This window comes from Nomascus leucogenys, chromosome 4 (assembly GCF_006542625.1).
Source record: "Nomascus leucogenys isolate Asia chromosome 4, Asia_NLE_v1, whole genome shotgun sequence".
Lineage (NCBI taxonomy): Eukaryota > Metazoa > Chordata > Mammalia > Primates > Hylobatidae > Nomascus > Nomascus leucogenys.
The window spans coordinates 146609392-146635419 of record NC_044384.1 but is presented as its reverse complement, the minus strand read 5'-3'; the positions used below and the strand labels follow the sequence as shown (position 1 = coordinate 146635419).

Sequence of the window (26028 nt, the reverse complement as noted above, 5' to 3'; positions counted from 1 at the left end):
TTACTAAATTTCTCAGATAAATAATATTAAATATATACTTTCTAATATCTGAGTTCTAAAATTAAAAATTGTTCTGTTGAAAAACTGGAGAAAACAATGAGAAATCACAGGATTCTTCAGCCCAGAAATAAATGCTGTTAGTATTATGCTGTTTGGCCTTTCAATTTCTTAAAGAAATATATAAATTCTTGATTTTAATGTGAACTTCTACGGATGGGCACTTATTTTTGGACTTGGTAGAATCCGCAGTTTTTAACACACCAGTTGGTCCCTGATGGTCATAAAATGAATATTTACATTTCTAATTTATTAAGATGCTTCAATATATGCTTTAGCAAAGAACAGAAAAATGAATAAATCGATAAATAGAAATCCGTTTAGGTTTGGAAATAAGGGATATTGTCAGTAAATTTTCAAATATTCCCGGAACTATGCTATTATTCTATAAACAAATGGTGGCAGACACCAATGCATGACTAAGTAAGATACAATTAGCAATTCCACTCACATTTACATCATGTTGCATATCACAATTGCTGTCACCATTTCTGCCGATTTTCAACTCATCCCATGAAATCATCACAATACTGATGTTAACATTTGCTTAAAATTTTACTTTACTAACATCATTTTTGTGGTCAAAACAAGTTTACTGTTGAGCTAAAATATACTGCTGTAGAGTTTAATTGTACCATTACACTAAAATGTCTCTCATGTCAGATTCTCTAGCTAAACAGTTATAAGCAGAGGGAGGTAATAGAGACAGAGAAACTGCCCATCTCACCCCTCAATAGCACTTTGGACTTTGGGTCAAGATTGACTGAATTTGATTCCTGGTCCTACCTCTGTGATGTTGGGTAAGTTTTTAACTTCTCTTGGCCTTAGTGCCTGCCTGCATGATGGAGATGATGAGTACTGAATCAAACAGTTGTTATGGAGAGTCAATCCATCACAGTCTGTGAAATGCTCAGAAGAGTGTCTGTTTCAAAGCAAGCACGACAGACGCATTTATAAAATAAATGAGGAAACTTCAGGCTGCTGGAAATAAACACCCCGGGCAAGGCCTTAGTCAGCAATGGAACCGTTTCTTCTTTCATTCCACACCTGGCCATCAAGGCTCTGTTCTGCCGAGAGGTCAGGCTAAGCAGCTGTGATACAGCAGTGCCAAGATCAGCAATGGGCCATGCCCTCCTGAGGCTTGTACTCTAGTGTTGGAAAATACATTAACAACAGTCAAAGACCTAGGTGTAAATCCACAAACACAATCAGGGTGTGAAGGGAGAGGTAAGTGGTGCTAAGAGCACTTAACTGGATCATGTGATCTCATTTACAAGATGTTAGAAGCAAGTTACCATCGAGTGTTTATTGAAGGAAGAGTTGGCGTCACCCTGAGGCTCAGTGTGGCAAGTCTGGATGGAGGAGCCACGTGCTACCAAGAAGTGAGAGGCCCAGAGTGTGGGGAGCCAGGAGCTAGGAAGTCTATGGTGCCCCAGGAACCTGGAAGAGTAGGTAGGTCCAGGCTGTGGAATAGCTATGTTGAAGAGCTTCTTCCTTATTCCCTAAGGCTTTGGGAAGTAAAGCAATTAAAAAGGGATATGTCATGTTCGTGTCTAAACTTCAACAAGATTTCTCTGTGCACCGTTCTTGGAGTGGAGGAAATGGAAGGCAGACAATTGGGTTCGAAGCTCTGCAGTTTTCCCCAGGAGACCTGAGTACTTGGGCTGGGCTGGTGGGCATTGGGGTGAAGAAAATTAGAAGGATGGAAGAAGTGATCTTTGGGAGGTGAGAATGAGCAGGGCTCATTCACAGACTGGGTGTGCGGAGTGTGGTTTGTGAATCAAATAGAGGTGAGGCTGCTTAGCAAAACAGGACACAGAGGAGCACCTGGTTTGGGGCCAGATTGGGACATGAGATCTCCACTGTTATCTTGGGCACGTTGGGATCAAGGTGCCTCTCAAGGCAAGAGTGGATACATGGGCATGGAGGTTAGAAGAGACCTGAGACTGGAGACAAAAATCCTCTGTCTGTTGGACGGAGGGTCACTGAGGCCACAGGCTTGGGGGACCTCATTTAGGGAGATACTAGAGTGAGAAGAAGAGGATCTAGCAAGAGTTTGGGGGAGCACAAAGGTACGAGAGAAAGCATGTGTAAAGCCATAAATAAGTGGAAGCAGGAGGAATGGTGACAGATAGTGTCACACAACCTAGGAGTGGGTGACAGCCAAGAATATCACAGCTCCCGAGTAGTCATGCAGACTGAGGACGTTACAACGGCCTTCGACGGACAGGAAAATTGCTCTTGGGCTCTCTCAGCAAAGCAGTTGCTTAAATCTAGCATCTTAGTTCACTCAAGATGCTATGACGAAATACTATAGACTTTGTGGCTTAAACAAAAACCATGTATTTCTCACTGTCTAGAGGGTGGAAGCCTCGATCAAAGCTCTGGTGAGAACTTTCTTTCAAGCTCACAGAGGGCTATCTTCCCCTTGCATCCTCAGGTGGTAGAGAGAGAAGGGGGAAACAGAATCTGTACTGGCTCTTGTTATAAAGGTACTAATCACATTATGAGGGCCCCACCCTCCTGACCTAAAAGCCCCACCTCCTAATACTAGCACCTTTAGGATGAGGATTTCAACCCAGGAATTTGGGAGGACGCCGGCATTCAATCCTCATCATCTAGATAAGTTGAGGACATGGAAGTTGAGGGTCAGGATCTGAAGTCTAACTTAAGTAACTTCTATGTGTGAATTGTCATATTTATTCTGAGTTCAGAGTGTGTTTACAGAGGGTTAAACCATGCTTTATTATAACAACATAACTCAAGAGGAAAGGTAGTCAAAACATATTCTGAACATGTAATCAGGTAGCGTTCAGTTTCTAGAAAGGAAAAAAAGTCCAGAATTTTGTATTCCTATGTTGAGGAAAATGAAAAACAACAACAAAAAAAGAATTTGAAAAAAGCTTGCGACTTGTGAAAAACCATAATCAATTTTAGAAAACAAATAAGGTTTCATGGGTATTTAAATTGGAAAGCTATAGAGAAAACAGTTCAATGTTGATGCCACTTTGCTTTCAAAATCAATTAAGTAAGCAGATAACTAGGATTCTCCTGTTTTGTGGGCAATTCATGAATTTCAATTAATTTTCTAAATGATATACAATAATTCATGTGAAAAACAAAGTAGTGATTAATCAAGAAGAATGACAGCTTATCAGAAGAACTTAACAGCAATTAAGAAAATATTCATATCCCTGAATAGGTGAGAAGATACACATTTTCCAGGTAACTTAATTACAGACGTAATTGTTAAACAGTTAATTCTGTAAAGTATTTTTATTCCAATGAGAAATAAGGCAGCTTGGTAATATAATTTAGTATTGTTTACAAATTATTGTAAGTTTTCATACAACTAGAAATTTATATCACATTTGTAAGAAAAACATAGACCCTGTATGGGAAAGTTAAGAAGTGTTATAATGCGAGCTAGGAACTGGCACTTTGTAATACTTTGAATGTGCTGGAATATGAAATCAGTGTCCTATCTTGCAAAGCAAGAAAAATTGTACCACAAAATAGTTTAAGTATGAGATAGTGTCCCTCTATTTTGCCAGATTAAATCTCTGGAGTTGCGAGGGGAAGAATATGGGCAGAAATCCTTGCATGGGCTCCTAATGCTCTTGAATAATTGGGAGCTGTGAGTTTTAGACCAAAAGTAAAAGAGAGTGGTGTCTTTGGCTAGAGTCTTAACCTCACACACTGGCTCAAAAAGCCTCTCCATCCAGTGAGTGTTCTTTGGGAAGACTTGCAATGCTTAGTTCTAAAATTTTCTTTAAAATATTCACAGGACTTGGAGATGAAATCATTTGTAAAACAAGGGATTCATGTGATACTACATAATTACAAATTACAGATAGTTGGATCACAGGATTTAACATACATAGACCTGCATTTAAACAAGATGGAGCTAAACATCAGTTTTCTTTGTTAAGAAACTTTTTCATAGCATTTTAGTAAAATGCATAATATATTAAGGGATGGGCTTTAGGTACCCTGAGCTCTGCAGCCCATGCCTCCCTGTGCCCACAGCAGCCTTCTTTGGTCACACAAGACCCAAGTGAGGCTTCTGGGCGTATGCAAGAGAAGAACCGGCCGAGATCAGAGGCAGAAATCAATATAGAACTGGGGAATTCTTTCCTACTTAAGAACTTCGGGATCAATAGTTTCCTTCATCTCACCCCAGATATTCATTCATTCATTCATTCATCCATCCATCCATCCATCAATTAATTTAATTCATTAAATCATACCAAAGGTCTTAATAGGATTGTAAAGATTTAGTTCATCTACATTTTACTTGAGCCCTCTGAAGTAGATAAATGTAGACAGAAATGTAAGTACCTCTACATCTATAGACACAGTTATGAGTCTAAGTAGCCATTCAGAGATTAGAAAGCACTTTCACATCCATGCGGTAGTCTCACTTCTGATGTATCCACAAAGGAATGCAAAATCAATACACAGGACAGATGCATTTATATTTTTATTTCATGAAAACTTCATACTAACATTCTGGGGTAGAAATTACGATCTCGCCCATTTTACACCTGAAGAAACACAGGCTCAGAGGAGGAAAGAGACTTAGGCTATGGGTACATATTTCCTAGACAATATTGTAGAACTTAAACGCAGATCACCTGATCCCAAATTTTAAGTTATTTCCACTATATTACACTCTTCCCTAATTAGGAGGATGCTATGTTCTGAATGTTTCTGTCCCTCCAAAATTCATATGATAACCTAAGCACCAACATGGGCGGATTAGGTGGTACAGCCTTTGGGAGGTGACTAAGACCTTTGTTTGAGAGCAATGCCCCAGAGAGCTGCCTTGACCTTTCCACTAAGTGAGGCTCCCACATGAAAGCACTGTGTATGAGCAAGCTAGTGGGCCCTCATCAGACACAAAATATGCCTTGGTCTTGGACTTACCAGCCTCCTGAACTGTTGTTTTAGAGCTTCCCAGTTTATATTTATTATGACAGCCCCAACAGACTAATACAAAGAATAATGTAACTTGTATCTTTTAGTATTGCTAGAGTTTTTTTTTTTTTTAAGTAAGGGACAAAACTTTAACAGGAAAAGGAATACAGATTATAAAATGCTACCATTCAGGTTTTTATGCTAGTACTTTAATACTCCAAATTAAAGTAATATATTCACTCACTTGCTAAATAAACCTTATATGACTAGAGATACTGAATAATTCTTTTAGTCTTTAAGTCCTCTAAAATATAATGGTGAAAACCCAGAATTGCTTAGTAAGACATGTATGACCTTGTTTATTTAGTATTTATCATAGACGTTAAAATGATCTTGGTTAATTTTTTTTTTTTTTTTTTTGAGACAGAGTTTCACTCTGTCTCCCAGGCTGGAGTGCAGTGGCGCGATCTTGGCTCACTGCAATTTCCACCTCTTGGGGTCACACCATTCTCCTGCCTCAGCCTCCCGAGTAGCTGGGACTACAGGCGCCCACCACCACGCCCGGCTAATTTTTTGTATTTTCAGTAGAGACGGTGTTTCATCATGTTAGCCAGGATGGTCTCAGTCTCTTGATGTTGTGATCTGCCCACCTTGGCCTCCCAAAGTGCCAGGATTACAGGTGTGAGCCACCACGCCCAGCCGATCATGGTTAATATTAATGTAAGAAACTGGAGAAGGTCATTGAAGGTCCATTATTTGTCAATTAAATGAAAGTGTTAGCTGCTTATGGTTATTTTAGAATTTAAATTGCCTTGGCTCACGTGCCTTTTTATAATTTCAAATACATAATCAGAACTCTTTTGCATCTAGTCAATCAATGCTGCCTACACAAAACTCCTTTATCAGGGAAGAGTGCACATCAACCAAACTGAAACAAAATAACACAAAATAAGATGAAACAAGTCATGTGTAGCTACTGGCTGTAATTTCAAATGTATAATGATGGTGATGGTGATGATGATGGTAGTTATAGTGATAGTGATGGTTATGATGACGGGGATGGTTATGATGATGGTGATGGTGATGATGATGGTGATGTTTGACAGTTATAATGACAATGGTGATGATGGTCGTTATAAGATGGTGATGATGACATGGTTATGGTAATGATGGTGATGCTAATGATGATGGTGGGAAAGATGGTAATTGATGGTGATAATCATGTGATGGTGATGATAACAACAAAAACTTGCACAACTAGGAACAATCATAATTTTTTTCTGTTTCTGGCATACAGAACAATTACATTTCACAATAGCAACTTATCAAACCACAAAGAGATAATAGCTGGGATTTTGTTGTTGTTGTTAACTGGGTTTATCTTTTTGATATCTAGATACCTTTGACGAAAACACCCGAACTTCTCCATTTCGAAGATAATGACCTTCAGAAATAATTGCTGAGTATAGTGAGTTTGGGGTTTTTGCAACAATGAGGTGGATAATGGGACCTGGAGATGTCAGAGCCCTGAGTAATGGATACTCTCCCAGGCAGCTACTTTTTGAGATGGAAACTGTCACTAATGAATGGATGTGTCAAAACTGTCAGGTCCTAAGAGCAACAGATGACACCTGTCATTTTAACTCACAGGAAAGATGGTCAAAAATATTCCTCAATTATAGGCAAATGGAATGCAACACCTTCAGGTTATAAAGACTCCACTAAAACCATGATCATTTTTAATATGATTTATCACTACTTGGTGAGAAATTAATTTCATAAAATCAGTGTGATGGAAAACTTTACAATTTTGAAAGCTGGGGTGTATGACAAACATATTCTTCTAGCTTATTATTTATATTTTAGGAGCATTTAGATGTGTTTGTAAACTCCCACCCCAAATGTAAACTTCCACCTCCAAAATGCTTTTAGAGATTCTGTAATTATATCCAAAGCATGTACGATAAACTTGCTTTAATTAATGAACATAAATTTAGGTATCTGAATTTAAGTATAGTAGAATTTCATAGGAGAACCTGAAACAATGTGAAAAAATAAATTTGGTGAAGAAAATCTTTCAAAAGCTCTTTGAGCGTGGATTTTAAAAATTTCTCCGTGTTTCTCACAGCATCCTAGCATAGTGCTGATATATAGCTTGTAATACATTCTTTAATTGAATAACTTGAAAAGTCACCTCTACAACAAGGGTATGCACAATTTTAAAATTACCTTAACAGGCCAGGCATGGTGGCTCACACCTATAATCCCAGCACTTTGGGAGGCCTAGGGGGGTTGATCACATGAAGTCAGGAGTTCAAGACCAGCCTGGTCAACATGGCAAAAACCCATCTCTACAAAGGCACAAAAATTAGCTGGGCATGATGGTGGATACCTGAATCCCAGCAACTCAGGAGGCTGAAGGAAGAGAATCGCTTGAACCTGGGAGGTGGACATCGCAGTGAGCCGAATTCGCACCACTGCACTCCAGCCTGGGTGACAGAATGAGACTCAGTCTCAAAAAAAAAAAAAAAATCAAACCCTTTGTATAGCTTGGCACAAAAGCAATTGCGGTTTTTGCCATTGAAAGTAATGGCAAAAACCTCAATAGCTTTTGTACCAACCTAATAGCTTATTATCCTTTAGACACATCACTTCCTTGTTGTTTTCTGATTTCTAATTCTTTTGTTTACTTCTAATATTTTGAGAGTTAATTAACTTGGGAAACCTTAAAGTTTAACCGAATCTCTGTTTTCCTCCTTCAAGAATGACTTCCTCAGCCTGGGCCACATAGGGAGACTCTGTCTGTACGAAAAGTTGAACAATTAGCCAGGTGACATGGTGCACACCTGTAGTCCCAGCTACAGGGGAGGCTGAGATGGGAGAATCGCTCAAGCCCAGGAGGGCGAGGCTGCAGGGAGTTACGATAGTACCACTACATGCCAGCCTGGGTGACAGAGTGAGACCTTGTCTCAAAACGAAGAAGAAAAAATTTCCTGGGAGATGATAATAATAAAATCAATGAACACCCACATGTGCATTATGATCATTAATGTAGCCACTTCCTGCCTCATTTCTTAACCATGACATACATATTTGATTATAAAAACAAAGGCAAAACCGAACAAGATTAGGAAGGATAGCTTAATTTTTTCCTTAAATGCCAAAGCATTTTTGCAACTCACTGATTACTGTCAATTATCCCACAATTGATCTATTTTTCAGACTAGTAACTTTGGAATTGACTCCTCCTCTCTTAGCTCCCATATACATTCCCCTTCCTTTGACCCTCAGAGAAATCATGACAGGCAGTAAGTTAATCATTTGCCATGTTAGAGAAAACAAAACACAGACCACAATCATGAAATCTTTTCTAAAATTGACACAGTCAAGTTGGTGAAAGAGTTGCAACCAGAATGCTCATTTTTGGATGTTGAGAACTGCCTTTTAACGCTCTCTCTCACAATTTAAGGCATATATTGATAATGACAGAGAAACAACTTCTCTCTGTATTTGACTGGAAGCACAGGATAAAATTTTAAGTCTCCCTACATGCTTGCCTTGAGAACATCTAACCTATCTGAGATTTACTGTTAGGGTCTTTTTCCTTTTGTGTTTTCAGATGCATAACTACCACTGTGAAGGATCACCGTCTAGAACCATCCGTTCTACCGCAGGTGTGAATTTCCTCACTCTGCTTAAACTCTGAGGATGGGAGAGTGCTGAGAATGGAGTAAAACACCCAAAAGAGTAGAAAGGGACACTTCACACTTCCAAAAGGGTCTCGAGGAGGAAACCCACAAGAGTGGAAGGAACGGCTCGAATAATTCACCACTTTGCAGAGGGGCTGGTGGATTTTGGCATTTTTCTGTTTAGCAATATTTCTCTCAACCGCCATGGTCTAAGTCCCGTTGCAGACCTTAATGGTCATCAATCTTAAGTGACTGCAGCAGTCTCTCAGGCGATTTTCCTATTTTTAGAATTTCCATTTCCATCTATTTATCCAGCTAGAACGTCCATGACTATCATTTAAATCCTGTCATTTTTTTTTTCTGTTCAGAAACCAACCCATATTTTTCCTTGCCTGCTTTCAAGAATGTTACCACTGTCCCTGCAATAACTCCCCTTTCTAGCAACTCCTGCCATGCCCCCCATCCAGCCAAGCCAGCCCTCTTGTTCCCCACCTCTCTAGGTGGATCTCTAGCTTTGATCTCTGGGCTTCCACATGACACCCCCTCCTCCAAAGCCTGCCACCCTGTCCCCTAATACATGCCTCTCTTGCAGTAAACCTTCTCAAATGTCACCCAGAAGCCTCACCTCAATTGCTTGGATGATCTCTCAGCATTTGTAAACCACTCATGATTCATTATTCAGGGTAAGTTAATATGTTTATTTGTGGTCTTGTGTACTTTTTATTTTCATAGGATCTCTCTGGAACTGGTAGGAACTTCAGGACAGAGACCTTGGCTTCTACCTCCTTTTATTCCCCAGGGCACTAAATGTCAGGATCTACATACAAGAATCACTCAATAAATACTGACTGAGTGTCGCTGATGGACCATTTGTCAAATCGCAGAGTGCCGTTTGGAAATGCTGTGAATCTCTTGATACTGTCCCCCAGAGCTGGGTAAATGCTGCTATGTGTAACAAATGGTTCTTCTGCTTTCCTCTTCCTGAACCCCTGCTTATCCCACGCGTAGACAGATGAAACACTTGCTACTCAAATGACGGACTGTGTTCCATCATCATTGGCCTCTCCTGATGGCTCATGAAAAATGCAGGGTAGCAGGCACACACTCTGCCTAATGAACCGATGTTTGTGTTTTCCCATTATCCCAGCAAATGACTTTATGTTCCTCAAAGCTTGAGAAGCACTGGTTTAAGGGGAGGGGTTTCCTTCTTGGGACATTCTGGTCCTATGCAGCTGAGATGTTCATGGCCTGCAGCTACTTTCCTTAGTATTCCGAGATGTAGCGACTTAAAACTGAAAACTCTGTGCCTGGTGATTTTTAAGCTGAGTAAACATACGTTTGCTAACTAAAACACTTACAGATCATGAAGTTTCATCCATGCAGTTTTCCATCACTAACAATCTGTACCTTTGTTAAATGTAGTGATCACTGAATCAGTACTTATAAACCAATTAAATCAACAAATAGTTTTTCATAGGTACTCTCTGCATTACATTGTATTGTGTGTTATGAAACTAAAATAAGTATTTAATACAACTTTCCTGCCATCAAAGTGCTAGTGACCCATTGGTTTATTTATCCATTTTTTCTTGATATATTAATAATTATTTTTTAATTTGCTAAACACATGACTAGAAGTTATGTGATTATTTGGTATTTATCCTACTGGAAAAAATGTCACTGCTTGACTGTAAACCTAGAAAAACCCCTCTGATATCTCATAGTTGCAATTTCCAAGTCAAGACTATACTCTGAAACAAAAGTAACACATGTCTAAAGCGACAACCAACTTGTCAATAAACTTTAATTCTGAAGGTAAAATTATCAAGGAAGCCATATCCTGGATCAGTTTACTAACGATCTCTCTCTCTTACCGTCTGTAATGGTTTCCTACCCATTCTCATCTTTTCTAACCTTCTGATATAGATATCTATCTATATATCTACATCTATATATTAAAAGGTTAGAAAAGATGAGAATGGGTAGGAAACCATTATATATATATATATATATATATATATATAGAACTGTCTGATATAGGTGCTTGCAATTATATAAAATATTCTGATCATGTTCTTGAAATTCCATTCACTGCATTTTCATGGTATCAACATAACATAAGCTTAAAGCTAGGCAATTGTCAACATTTTATCCTATTGTTTCTACAAAAATGGAAATTCCTCAGGGTTCCGCCTAATAACTCATTATAGCCTAAAGAAGATTTTGGTTAATATGTAAAGAAGATGAAGTATAATTAAATAATTCCCCACAGCTAAAAAAGTTAATGTAATATTTAATAATGTTGCTAATTATATAATTTAAAAAATATATCAGCACATATGTTGTAGGCCAATGTATCCCTTATTAAGATGGACTTCTCCTTTAATGCGTGAACATTTAAAACATAAGTAAACAACGAAGTATACTAATAAAATAGTCAATATAATAATTGAATTTCAAAGTCTATTCAACTTGAAATGTCAAAGAACTTCAATGTGAAATATCAAAGAACTTCAACCCTCTCTATTTTCAGACTCAAGTGGCTATAAAGTAGTTTTTAAAACTGAGCTAAAATATACTTCCAGGAAATGTACATGTCTTTGTTATATAACTCAATGATTGTTGACAAACTGTTCACTGTCACAAGTAGAGCCCACACCCCGGATGAAGGCATAAAACATTTTTATCAATATGGAAATTTCATTTTTCCTCTACATTCAGTTTCCATCCCTTCCCTCCACAGGCAACTTTTCTGGCTTTTATTACCATAAATTCATTACATCTGATCTTTAACTTTATGTAAATAGAATTATATACTAGGCAAGCTCTCTTATATTTGGCTTGTCTCACAATATAATATTTTAAAGATTCATAAATGTTTTATGTTTCAGCAAGTCATACTTTTCATTGTTGGGTAGTGTTTTTATACAAATATGTTATAATTTATCTCTCCAATTAATGGACATTTGGATTGTTTCACCTTTTGGCTAATATAAACAAAGCTGCTATACATATTCTTATACAAAACATTTTGTGGACATATATTTTCATTAAACATGATAAAACAGAAAATTCCTAGGTTATTAGGTAGGTATATGTGTGACTTCATATAAAAGCACTAAAGATTGTTCTAAGGTGGTTGTACCATTTTATAATCCCACAGTGAGTGAGCATTCAAGTTGTTACACAACCGTGACAACATTTGATATTGCCAAGTTTTATAATTTTAGCTGTTCTCATAATTATATACTGCTATCTCATTGTGGTTTCAGTGTGCATTTCCTTGAAGATGATTGATGTTGATAAACTTTTCAGGCGCTTTATTGGCCATTTTCATTTCTTCTTTTCTTAATAATCCATTGAAATATTTTGTTGATTGAAGTCTTAGTGGGTTTTTTATTATTTATTTAGAGGAAATCTTTATACAAATATGTTTCGTGCATCATATGTAGTCTTTTATTAGATATAACAATTTTTAAGATTTTCCCCTAAAATGTTCATTTCTATATGAAACGAGCTGCAGCTTTCCTTTTTATTTTCAAAATGGTATGTTTTAATAATATCTTATTTATCAACGTTAATTCCTCTTATGATTAGTGCTTCATCTGTCTTAAGACAACTCAGTATATATGATGGCAGTAAGTCACTCTCTTATATTAGCCTCTAGTTTTTTACTTGGGTCTCTTACATGTCCAAGTGTGAGTGTGAGGTAAGAGTGCAGTTTCACTGATATACTCATTTTGATTTCAGGAACCACTTGATTCATCTCTTGTGGATATATTGCAGAAGGTCAAAAGGTTAGAAAGAAGAGGAAAGACAGCAAAGATCCTATAAAAACACTTTTCTAGAGTTTTGAGAGGTGACTGCAATGAAAAGGCAATTATAAATAGAATATTAACTTTGCTTCCATGAAGCCAGTACTCATGCTATACAAAAAATACATATATTTATTCAAGAAGATGCATTTACACACATGTATGGCCCTATAGATCAGTATTAAGAAATTATTTTTTACTATATTTGTATTTAATTATGGGACATACGTTTATAAACTTGTGTTGGTTTAAATTTAGTAAAATGGTATCTTTTCCTACTCTCTCCTATTTTCCTTTGTTCATATAGACATAGTCAGGTTTACAGGTGCAAAAGAAGAAATGCAGAGTCAAGCTAAACATATTATATATATACAAAATTCTTTAGTGGATCCATTTATATATATGGATGAAAAATAAATATGCCATATAAATGTAATACAATGCTTCAATTCTTATACCTCAATTCTTTTGTCACTAAAATATGGAGAAAAACATTTGCAACTTATGTTACAGGCTTTGTGCTAAGATCCACTGAAGTATATGGTGCTATTTATGCTGTGTATGAGTTGTTTCCATGTGGAAAAACAACAAAAATCAGTGGTTAGACATGAAAATTCAGCAGAGAGCAGAACTTTCAACAAACTTATTGATGATGATATACTCACCCTTTATTGGGATAACATTATATATTGGGAATACAGGAAATTTAATGCCATCAGAAGTTATACTGGACAAATCACATACCTTAATTTTATAATATGTCAAAATATTATTGTTCCAGAGTGTTTTGTGAAACAAATGAGCTTACATAATTAATTTAATGCAATTATTGACACCTGTGAAGTGCTTGAGAAATAGTATAAATTCTACAAAAAGGGCTGGGACAACTGGATATCCACATGCAAAAAAGCATTTGGATCCCTACCTCACACCATACACAAAAATTATCTCAAAGGAGATCATACAGTTATGCAATGGTTTGGATATTTTTGCCTCCACCAAAACCAATGTTGAAACTTGATCTCCAATGTGTCAGGGTTGGGCCTAGAAGAGGTGTTTGGGTTATGCAGACAGATCCCTCATGAAAGGCTTGGTGATATTCTCATGGGAGTGAGTGGGTTCTTGTTCTGACAAGGTAAGAAAAGTTCTCAAAGGAAAGGATTAGTTTTGTTGAGGTAGTTTGTTTTTAAGCAAATTCCCTCCTCATGTTTGGCTGTGTTTCATACTTGCCCACTTCCCCTTTGACCTTCTTCACCATGTTTTGACACAGCACAAAAGCCCTCACCAGAGACTGGTGCCATGCTTCTTGTATGGCCCCCCACAACCATGAGCGAAATAAACCTCTTTCTTTATAATTTATCCAGCCCCAAATATTCCTTTCATCGCAACACAAAACAGACTAAGACAATTTAAATTTAATAGCTAAAATCATAAAGATATTTGAAAAAAGCAAAAGAGTAAATCTTTATAACCTTGGTTGAGGCCATGCTTCCCTTCACATGATACCAAAAGCACAAGGAATTAAGGAAAACTGAAAGGTTGAATTTTACCGACATTAAAAATTTTTCTGCTGCAAAGGATACCACCAAGAAAAGATATTCCACACAATGAGAGAAAATATTTGCAAATAATATATCCAAAAGGGTCTAACAACCAGAATATATAGAGAGCACTTACAACTCAACAACAACCACAAAAACCCAAACAATTAAAAATTGGGCAAAAGATTTAAACAGACGTTTCTCCAAAGCAGACATACAAATGGCCAAGAAGCACATGAAAAGATGCTGAACATCATTAGTCATTTGAGAAATTAATTTTAAAGTCACAACGAGATACCATTTCATACCTACTAGAAGGGCTATCATTGGACAGATGATAATAGGCATTGGCAAGGAAGTAGAGAATTCGAACCCTCTCGTGCTGCTTGTGGGAAAGTGAAATGTTACAGATATGCTGGAAGACACTTTTGCAGTTCCTCAAACGGTTAAAATTACTGTTAGCCTGTGAGTAAAGAATTCCACTCCTAGTTTTTCTACCCAAGAAAACTGAAAACATATAGAAACACAAAAACTAGTGGGCAAATATTCACAGCAACATCATTCATAATATCCAAAATATGGAAACAATTCAAGTATTCACCAACTGATGACTCTGGACAAACTAATATAGCATACACATTCAATAGCATTTTATGGGTCATTAAAAATCAACAAAGTACTAAGACATGTTGGAATACTGAGGGACCAGAATCATTACACTAAGTCAATGAAAAGTCACAAAACACCACATATTAAGAGATCTCGTATAATGCCCAATGCCTAGGGTATAGGGTGGAGAGTCAGGGTAGAACAGAAAATGACTGATAATAGGTACAGAACTTTTTTTAGGAGTGATGAAAATATTCTAAAATCACATTGTGATAATTGCACAATGATGTAAGTATACAAAAATCCATGGAATTGCACACTTTAGATGGATAAACTTAAGGATATGTAAATTTTATCTTAATAACATTGTTTTAAAAAGGCAAAATAAAAATATCCTTGGATGCTGCAGCATTCAAAAAATAATTACTATCATAATAAAGAAAGACATTAAAGAAGGGCTTATCACACCTTGTAAATTCTTAAAAATATACATGATAGAGGCATAAAATGAGTCTGGAAAATCTACAGATGAGATTTCTGCTGTTTTTCCACTTTAAAATACTATTGCCATTCATTATAGTAATTCCTATTATGTTATACACCTGTATATGTGTGCATGTGCTTATAGAGATATTTAATTGAAAGGGACAATGTTACATCATTTTCAAACAAACACTATTATACTTTAGACATTTTTTTCTTAATAAAATTGTCAGCCTGATACATAAGTATCTACTTTATTAATGTGAAATTGATGTGAGGTCACTTTCTAAGCTCAGTGGGAAATATATTTAGCAGAATAATTTTGCCACCTACTTAGTTAAGGAGAGAAATACAGGCTTACTGCAGGATGTAATTCACCAACTGTTTATATAATTTTAAGCCCTTAGTAATAAAGCAATCATGAGTTTGTCACTTTACTTCTTTAACCATGACACTTCAAAACGCAATAAAATATAGTGCTTGACAATTTTAATTTATTTTAATTAAAAGACATCCCAAAAGGGTGACGCAAATGCTTGAAAGTTTAAAGTTTAGCTTCCTTCGCTTCAGCTAAAGAAATGTTCAATTCCTTTCTCCATCAAGTGAAGGGCACTTTTGAGCATCCGCACTGGCCCTTAAATGATGTGGTCTTTAAAAAAATAGTTTGATTTGACCAAGGAAAACAGGAATTTTGGAAAAGCCTACAAAAGACTTGAAAATAATCAGCCAAAAATGTTGATGATCAGCTTGGAGGGTGAAATACTTGTTATTTCCTTTTGTAACGATAAGAACAATGAAATCCAGAAAAAAATGTGGAAGATTAATAAAGTGGTGGCCATAGTCTTTGTGTCCCTCTGTATCAAAACGCAGTGTTCTCTCCATCATGCTGTCTCTTTGAAGGACTTCATTCTAAGTACTCATGTTCTAATCATGCCGAAAGCAATATAAAATAATTCATTTGTTCAGAAATGATTTTTGAGTGACGACTGTGTGCCAACCCCCATTGTGAGTGCTTGGCATGCAGTCAGGAACACGGGTTACCGTTGCAAAAAGTTGACGGTTTAGCAGCAGCTGGGTAGGGGGATACTGCTATACACAAATACTTCAGTAGACAAGACTTGAATGCTAAGCTGATCACCGAAGCCACCCTGGAGAGGGAAGAGGTAGTGTAGGCAGAGGTTGTGGTCAAGGAGATTACTCAAAGGAGAAAACATTAAACCCCAAGTTATTACTGCTTCAGAGGCTGAATAACAAGAAGAGCCCATGCACAGAAAACTCAGGGGCTGGGCCCAGGACAGAGGTATGGAGGAACCACAGGTGGGAAATGCTCAGATGGTTCATGAAGGAGAACAAAGACCAGTGCGTCTGCAGTGGACTCAGAACATTTGAGCCTGGAAGGAGAGGAGGGTTCATAGAGGCCAGAGTGGCACCACCCAGAGATTTGTTGCTCAGAATTAGGAGTTTGGATTTTATTCAACTTGAGATTGGAAGCCAGTGATGAATCTTGATTAGGGGCCTGAAGTAATTTGAGTAACATTTGGAAAATATCTTTCTGCCTACTATGTGGAGAACGGACCACCGTAGACACCTTAATAAACACGGCAAAGAGGTGTGAAGCTGCTGAGGAGAGGAATTCTACTTGAGTGACAACAGGGGAGAAGGAGAGAACGTTAAGAGACAAAGTTTCTCTTTTTTTCTTTTTTTGAGATGGAGTCTCGCTCTGTCGCCCAGGCTGGAGTGCAATGGTGTGATCTCGGCTCACTGCAACCTCCACCTCCTGAGTTCAAGCGATTCTCCTTCCTCAGCCTCTGAGTAGCTGGGATTACAGACGTGCACCACCACACCCAGCTATTTTTTTTTTTTGTCATATTTTTAGTACAGACAGGGTTTCACCATGTTGGCCACCCTGGTCTCGAACTCCCGACCTCAGATGCTGGGCCCACCTCAGCCTCCCAAAGTGTTGGTATTACAAGTGTGAGCCACTACACCCAGCCTAGGGACAAAATCTTAAATGTCAATTCAAAACATTTAACTTGCAGTTACAGAATACTAAAATAAATAATTTTTTTTTTTTTTGCTGAGACCAATTGAAACTCTAAAGTGTCTTAAAAGAAGCAGTATCAAAAATACCCAGTGTGAATTAACCAGACACAAATAAAAAATACATTAATTAAATTTTGTTCCAGAAAATGAAAACTACTATTTTTCTAAATTGACATGACTTAATATAATGGAGTATGGAATAATGGATTTAATCACTTTATTAATTTTAATAGCTATAAAACATTTACACATCATGTGGCTATAAATGAGATTAGCAAAATGCAGTCACAGGTCCAATTTCTCCTTTTATGCATATTTTACAAGATCTTTCTCATTTAAAAAAATCACTTTACAATAAAATGCACACATAATTCGAAATAGAAGTGAAAGAAAAATTAAGAGAAATGTGAGTAGGAAGGAAAATGTAAACACATATATTTGTGTATGATACTTGCTGCAACTGATCATGAAATTAGCCTTTAATTTTATAGTAGCTGAGAAAGAAAATATGTTTGGTAATCTAATTATTCATATCTAATAATTGAGTACAACAGATCATAAAGAAAGGGTAGGTGCTCTTTCCTCTTACATGATTATAAAAAAGTAGCATGGATTAGTGAAAAATGACTACTTTAGAGTTTCAGGTTGGTAGCACAGTAATGAATGACTTGTCCACCTCTGTGGCCACAGCAGCAACTGTTTTCTGCAGATTTTCACAGTTCACTTCTTCTGGTCTTGAAGAGGCCTGGTTGGTCATATTCACACTGGAATATAACACCACTTAGGCACAGAGAATTAGACTAATAGATACTATGGGAACCCCACTGTTATGAATGGGAAGGGGTCTAGAATCGCCTCAGATTCCACTAGGACAGCAGCATCATCCCATTCAAAGAGACCACAATACTCCCCAGGACTACAACATGACAAGGGAAGGAGTCAGTTTCCTGCGAGACAACAGCATCACAAGGGAACCAAACACCGTTTCTCCCAGGGCATCAGCGTTGCAGAGGAAGGAGCCACAGATTACCCCAGGACACCAGTCTCAAAGGCAAGAAGCTACAACTTTTTCCAGGATAGAAGAATCACAAAGAGAGGAGCCACAACTTACCCCTAAAACTCCATAATCACAAGAAAAGAAGTGACCACTTCTTAGCAGCTCTGAGTGGAGATGAAATGATCTACTCCCTCCCTCTTTCTGACCTCCACTCTGATTCCTGACCATGTTCAGGGATGACTCTGAGTCCTTGAACACTTTCATCTGCAGTGGAAAAGATTTTTTGTTTGTTTGCAAGAAACAGGTGAAACCTTTCTGAATCAGTTTTCCAGCTAAGAGTGATGCCAGTAGAAAGGCAATTATCTTGGTGTGGAGTAAAACGAAGGCAAGTTGGGTATTTGACTGCACTATTATACCATTGTGTTCCATTCTTTCCTATCTTGTTTCTTTTTTTAATTCAAGAATCTTACTTGTTCGTGATACTCTTTGAGTCCGTCCCCTACCCCCAGTCTTTGTGAGTCATGTCATTCACTCTGTGCAAAATTAGCACTCAAGCCTTTTCAACTTTCTTTATGACAAAAATTTCATTCCTCAGCTTCCTGGATTTCTCTTCTGGGGCAAACCAAACACTTCTTGTAGTGGACATGCTTGCTGGAAAGCACTGAGACACCTGCTCTTGAAATTCTCCTTCTTCTTTCCTCTTCAGATTCTAGGCAAGACCTGGGGGAGACCTGGAGCAGCTTCATTGCACATTAATTCCTTCAATGGCTATTAATTTATAATTGGACAAAAATTGCTGGTTTAGTGGTCTCCAGTATGCCTTTTAGTTGTAATATTTATGAAAGCATCAAAACAGCACAGTTCTGCCTGACACAACCCATCATATAAGATACCTTGGGTTGTCCATTCAAAGAGAGAGTGCTTTGGATTTTTCTTCCTCTCAGATTATGGAGTACCTACCGGTTGTTTACACAGTACGATGGAAGGCCTAGTTTTCACTCTGTCTATCATGATGATGGCCTTAATTCTTTGGGTAATTAACACCTTCTTTACAACCAAGTGTATAAAAAGAAAATAATAACCAATATGCCCCTGAAGCCTGTGGGACACAAATGCATGTGTGAAGCCCTCAAACATCCTGATACAGCCGTGGCCTGAACAATGAAGGCAATTTGAAGCTATCAGCTTCTATAACTGAGTCTCCAAAAGAACCAACGCAGAGCCATGGTGCTCTGTGTTTAGAGGCATATTCACTCACATATCTACACGCACACTTATCTTAGAAATGTAAACAGGTGCAGAGCTTCTTCCCCGAGTAGTAAGAGCAACATCAATAATCAATTTAAGTCATCTTCATATGTGCATCAGAAAATGCGTTGAGCACTTCAATAATCTTATTAAATCTTCAAAACAATCTAATGAGAGGTAATATTTCCACTTTAGGGATGGGATGGAAAAACAAATTTAACGATGAAGACAAGTAATGCAAAATGTTAGTTGTTTTAGCTACTAAATACTAGGTGCAGCATAGTTTAGAATTACCTTTTCTAACCATTTGGTCTAGCTAGTACACACAATGTAATCTAGTAACCAATTAACAGTAGTTAGAGACTTAATATAATTTAATCTAATAGTATTTAGGTACTTATTCTAATTGTCAGATACGATTTAATCCAACTGCTTAATCTGATGATTTATTCTAACTACTAGGTGCCAGATAAAACAGGCTAGAGGGCTAGAAATATTGTAACCCAGGCAGTCTGACTCACAAGTCTTGTAGCTTAATTATTACTCTCCATGGCTTCCCCCATGCACTGGGGGAAGGTTAAATTGACTTTAATAGGGCACATTTCCTAAAGAAAAGTTTAACCTTGATCCACAACCTTTAATTTTCTCTTGTGACCTTCTAAAATGGAAATTTTCATGAAGAAGCCAGGACACTGATAAACCAATATTTAATGCCATAGTAATTTCCATTCTTTGATCAACAGAAACTTAAGCAACCTATAATGCATGCCAGCAAAATAAAATACAGTATTTGGTTTTGCACTTGACAAAGAGAAAAGTAATAGAAAGTGATTAATCTGGGAATATTCCCAAGCCCTTTATATGAATTCAATACTGCATTCAGCAGAGGATGTTTTCTCTGATTTTTTTTTTGTATATGTGTAATGAAAGGCAAAGATCACTGAGCCAGAAATGTCAAGTTATCTTTGAAACATGAATTCAGCGTTATTAGGGCAGAGCTTCAACAGATACTAATGATATGTTAATTAGTTGATTGCACATTTTAATAACAGACTTCCAAAGCCACAATTTCTTTGTGTTTAAATAACATAATTGTGTGTCAGTTGTGTTTTCAGTAAACAATGGGTTGTTTTCATTCACCTACACCTCTCTATATAATTAAGTTTTGGCTTTTCTTCCTTGAGCTACAATGGATCCTAATGTCTTTATCACACAGGAATCGTCTTTAGTCATCTATTTTTAGTTCTCTCTCTGAGATATCTAGGGTGTCATTCAGGCAGATGGACAGACCCTCACTGAGATCCTAGCACATTTACAAATGGAATGACTGTGATCCCTTGGGTAATGCTAAGTCCAAAAGCAATCCCCTTCTTGCCAAGTAATCATATAGAAAAAATAAATTATAACTTTTGAGGCTATGTGGCTTGCATAACTTGTCAAACAAGACATGCAGCCCTATTCCTGTGTCATTTAAATGCTTTAAAGTCATCTCATTCTCGAGCTCTGTTTTTAAATTGCCTTTTCCACAGAAGTTACAGCAGTGGCTGAAGAAAATGGTTTGATTATAGAAGGCGTGTTAACCCTCAGCCATATCACTCAGGAATGCATCTCTGTGAAATCATCTATAATCTCTATGAAATTAAAAAATGTAACCTATTAAAATTGTTTCTGCAAAGACATCTGTGATATAAAATATACTAAGAGATATACTACAAAATTCACTAAATAGTCGCATTTACTAAGGAAAATAAAGATGTTTTTCATTGTTGTTGTTTTTATATTAATTGGAGCCTCTCTTAACTAAAGACAAATTTCAGGAAATGTTTGAGTCTTGGACTCAAAGGACCGACCGTGATAATGACAACCGTGGTAAAAAGTAAGTTTTACGACTCAACCAAAACTCACCGGAATGACTCTTCAAAAGCTGTGCTTCTCTCTTTATACTTTTCAGTAATAGGTTTTCTCCATTATGAAGAAAGACTAAGCATGCGACAGTGGTGAATTTACATGCAAAGTCTGTCTCTCTTTATAATATGGGAAGAATCCTCATGTTTGAAAATAATTGCACACTGCTGTCACTGTTATCAAATGCTATTGCATCAGAGATAGTTCCGGAACCCAAGGGACTTAGGTCTTGTTTGTAGGCTATTTCTGAGGTTTGGCACTCTAGAAGTTCCCACTTGTGTCAACTTTCAACTCTCTTTTTCCTAGCATAGGATCGCAAGAACATGAGTGAGCTTTAGGTAGTTTGTCTCGAAACTGGAAAATTTCAAGAAGCAGTTGGCAGCAGAGCAAGGCTATTTATTTCCAAAGGAAAAGCCCAGCCCTTAGGTCTCAATGAGAATTCTGAAGTCACATCAGGGATTTTAAACTTCTAGTCAGGCAAGCCTAAATTCCGTGTTAGTGCTATGTAGAGGGGTCATTTGAAAGAAGAGGCAAGCCACTGGTTGAACAGGTTTGAGTTAATACGACATGGATGATCCAAGGATGCTGGAAGGCATGATGAGATACACTCAACTTTCCAATAGCCCCTGGGGAATCACCCAGCTTCTATCATATATGACAACCTGCCACTGGCCATGCCGTGTCCCTTCGTTAATGAGATGGACTCAACACATCTTTACCTAACTCAAGTTCTGTGTGCTCTAGGGATTGCTGGGTATGGAAAAAGGCCAATCAGAGAAACGGCCAGTGATCAAGGTCATCATGTGATCTGCTGTTCCCAAGTGGGAACAGCTGAAGCAATACATAAATCCAGAGATTGAATTCCACAGATATTCTCTGAAACCTTAAGATGAGCCTTAGGGGTTTTTATAATGAACGTGATGACTTTTCTAAACCTGAATTGGACAGAGTGCAATATGGTGGCATACAAATGTGTTGGCCGTGTGACAACTGCATTTGATAAAGAAAAATAAAGCCAGTCATGCTCTGCACCCTGCATCCAGGATAGCCTATCTATGGGGCCCTCTCCAAGCTAAAGGAAAGCTGCAGCAATGCAGGTCCAGCCATGGACATAGATTGACCTGGGTTGGAGTCTTGCCTTCTCACTAGTTAGTGATGAACAAAGGCAATTCATAAAGAGTCTCTTCTCATTCCGTTATGTAGAACAGCAAACCTAAGTTCAATCTCAAACCTCTTCTGAAGCAGTTCCTTCCACATTTTTCTTCATATAGTAGCACTAAAAAATGAAATCATGATGGTAGAGCAGATTAGAATAAACAGATGAGTCTGTCTAAGGCCAGGAGAAACCCAGCAGGGCATCTGGCAGCTTCGCACCGCACCCCTCTGCCCCAAGGCAGGATCAGATTAAGTCTCCTGGATTTTACAGCAGCCAGGCAAGAGTTCTCCTCTAAAGCACCATGCTTCATGCATGCACTTGCAGACATATGTGCACTTTAAGATACAAGAGGGCATCAGGGCAGGATCTGTAGTGCTCTGGCTTACTCTTCTACTCAGCCAGCTCATACCACCCAGCTGCCTAGTGACCTTGGTTCTCCATCCCTCTAGCCTTCCTCTAGCGTCAGAACCTGGGCACATGCTCTAACCTCTATTGGGAATATCCTCCCATTTCCCTTCCCAGCTCCCACAGACCCCATTCTTACTGTCCTTCACTAATATAACTTCTCACCCATCAGGTCTCCAGTTAAATTTCACTTCATCTAAAGATTTCTGACCAAATGGATGAAGTCAGCCCCCTCTGACATATCACAACACAATGCACCTTTCACTGAAAGTTCTTGTTCACAATTTTTATCGATATTTATTTACGTACTTGTTTATCACTGTTTTACTCACTAAGCTCTGTTTCACAGAATTAGGGACTGTGAACCTTTGTTTCTTGCTCCATCAAAAGTGGTTACTACAAACTACCTGGTTGTTGGGGATAGTTGGTACTGGGCTGCATGATCCTTCAGTTTCCTTTCAATTGCATCATCCCAGAAATGAGTGGCTTCTCAAACATTTTCATGCATCGCATTCGCCGGGAGGGCTTGTGAAAGTGTAGATAGTTGGCTCCACCGGCAGAGTGTCTAATTCAGTCTGTCTCAGGTGGGGGTTAAGAATTCTTATTCTGGCCGGGCGCGGTGGCTCACGCTTGTAATCCCAGCACTTGGGGAGGCCAAGGCAGGCGGATCACGAGGTCAGGAGATCAAGACCACGGTGAAACCCCGTCTCTACTAAAAATACAAAAAATTAGCTGGGCGTGGTGGCGGGCACCTGTAGTCCCAGCTACTCGGGAGGCTGAGGCAGGAGAATGGCGTGAACCCGGGAGCTGGAGCTTGCAGTGAGCCGACATCACGCCACTGCACTCCAGCCTGGGCGACAGAGCGAGACTCCATCTCAAAAAAAACAACAACAACAACAAAAAAAAAGAATTCTTATTCTAACATCAGGTGATGCTGATGCTGCTAATCTGGGGACCACAGTTCCAGAGACACTGTCATGAATCTATAGGTCTTCAAGTAAGGAAGGGTTTCATGAGAGGGGAGTTGAGACAACAGGAAAGTATTAGAATTGGGGGTTCTACGTCATTACGAGAAAATTCTCTGTTCATATACTGAAAAGGCAAGAATGCAGACCTCTAGAAAAACTGGTGAGAACGTCAATATCACCTGTTATGTACCTTTGCCTTTCTCCCATCTTTAACCTAATCCTAATTTACTTCACATACAACCAATGTTTACTTATTCAACGGCCTTCCAAATTCTTTGCTGCAGACAAAATAGACACCAGCTCTGACTGCCCCATGCGAAATTAATTGCTGCCATGTCTGTAATCCTCTGTCACACCTACATATTTTCTTTATTGTGCTTGTCACATTTAAATGTTTATTGTCTTTTTGCCTTGGTTTGTCAAGGGCGCTCTCAGGCCCCAACTGACTATCATAGCACCAGGCATACAGCAGGTGCTCCATAGATGTCCAATGAGTGGGGACAGCCTACTCTTTAACAGTAGCGAGAAGTTTTCATAGAGATTTCAAAAGGAATACTCATACTTCCATATATTCCTGATATTGCACAGGAGGAAGACAAGACAAAACCCAAACAACCAGAGCCATTGGGAAAGCAATAGTGTTTCTCAGCCAGGAAAATCGAAATGGGATTTGGGAAATATCGTGACCCTTGAGGAAGACCTAAGTCCAAGTGTTTTCTTGTTAAGAAGGGACCTAAGGGAACAGAAGAGGGCCTGGGCACACCAGAGGCGGAGGCTCTGAGGCAGCCTTTGGGATTTGGGGCTGGTCTTGTTAAGAAGGGTGGGCAGGACCGAAGGGAGCAGGGGAGGGCCTGGGCACAAGGGAGACTCTGAGGCAGCTTTTGGGATCCGGGGCTAGTCATGGAAGAGGTCAGAATGGGGGTGCCTCCTTGGTGCGATCTGTAATCAACCGGTGAGACTATGAGGTTTAGAAGGAGGCTAGTCCGACAGTTCTCTCTTGTCACTGGTGACTCATTATTGGAGGACTGGGGTCTTTAGTTTCTAAAACTTTGAGAAAGTAGCTTTTCTGGGATAGAATAGAAGGAAATGGCTTATCTCTCGTAAAACATTGAATTTGTTATGAAAAAGCCTTGTTTCAATTCCTGGCTTTGGCAATGATCATGGTGATGCGTCATTGGGTCCAGCACATCATCAGGCTGACCTCACTCTTCGTAACACAAAATTGGAATATGGGGCTATTGATCTTTAGGCTCCTGTTCAGCTTTAAACACAGGCTATTTTCACCCTGAAATGTTGAGAAAAGTGCTTCCTCATTCAGTCCTTTGTTTACCTTTGAAATGGGGATGATAACACCTGTTCTTTATTAATACAAGTACAAGTACTTTAAAGCTATGAATTAACACTGTTCCATCCATTCGATAACTCCATCTTACTGGCAGGGGATAAACCTTGAATTTTAAAGAGCTGTTTTTTTGAGATCATGATAAAGGTAGTTCTAAGGTGACTCCTGTGTGTGCACGTATGTCCGTAACTCCTCTATGATATTAAATATCCAACAGGACTGTGAGCTCTGAATTCTTTCTCTATTCTAATTATTTTTTAAGGGATAAGGGCAATCTGTGATTTTGAAACACTGAAGTTAATTATGAAACTTAGAGAGCAATTACCAGTGATAAGTTTATGAGCACAGAAAACTGCTAACCTGCTATAACCTTTGCAGTGTACCTTAATTATGGATAATTATAGTTTTAAACTTCAGCCTTCACCTGTGATTCTTACTTGTTCAGATCTATAGACCATGTAGTAAAGTATTTGCTTCACGTTCGACTTATTGGGAGTGGGTATGGGTTTTATCTAGAATAGATATTTGGTTTTTCCCAACCGAGTGCCTGTTGACAGTTTTAGCAGAGTCCTTCCCTGGTTTTCCTTGAGAATGTGTTCTTTTCTCTGCACACCTGACCACATCCTCAGTCAAGGCTGTCAGGGGACAACCACAGGCACAAACTCCTTCAGATCCCAGGACCAGGCTGAGGAGGGCACCTGACTCAAGTCAGGCCATTCCTTGCCACCATCTATGCCAGAAATCAATATTCAATACTAGATGATGTTTATTTTCTTAGGAGAATTGTGAACTTTCTTCTTTCTTGCTGGATTGCAAAAAGGGCAAGTATTTGGTTTTCTGCTGGAAAGGT

General features: G+C 38.4%; 1 protein-coding gene across 1 annotated transcript in view; it reads right to left on the bottom strand.

Annotated features, from left to right (window-relative positions):
* CSMD1 (CUB and Sushi multiple domains 1) overlaps window positions 1-26028 on the bottom strand; it is a 2090842-nt gene that overhangs the window by 828874 nt on the left and 1235940 nt on the right. The window lies entirely within an intron of this gene.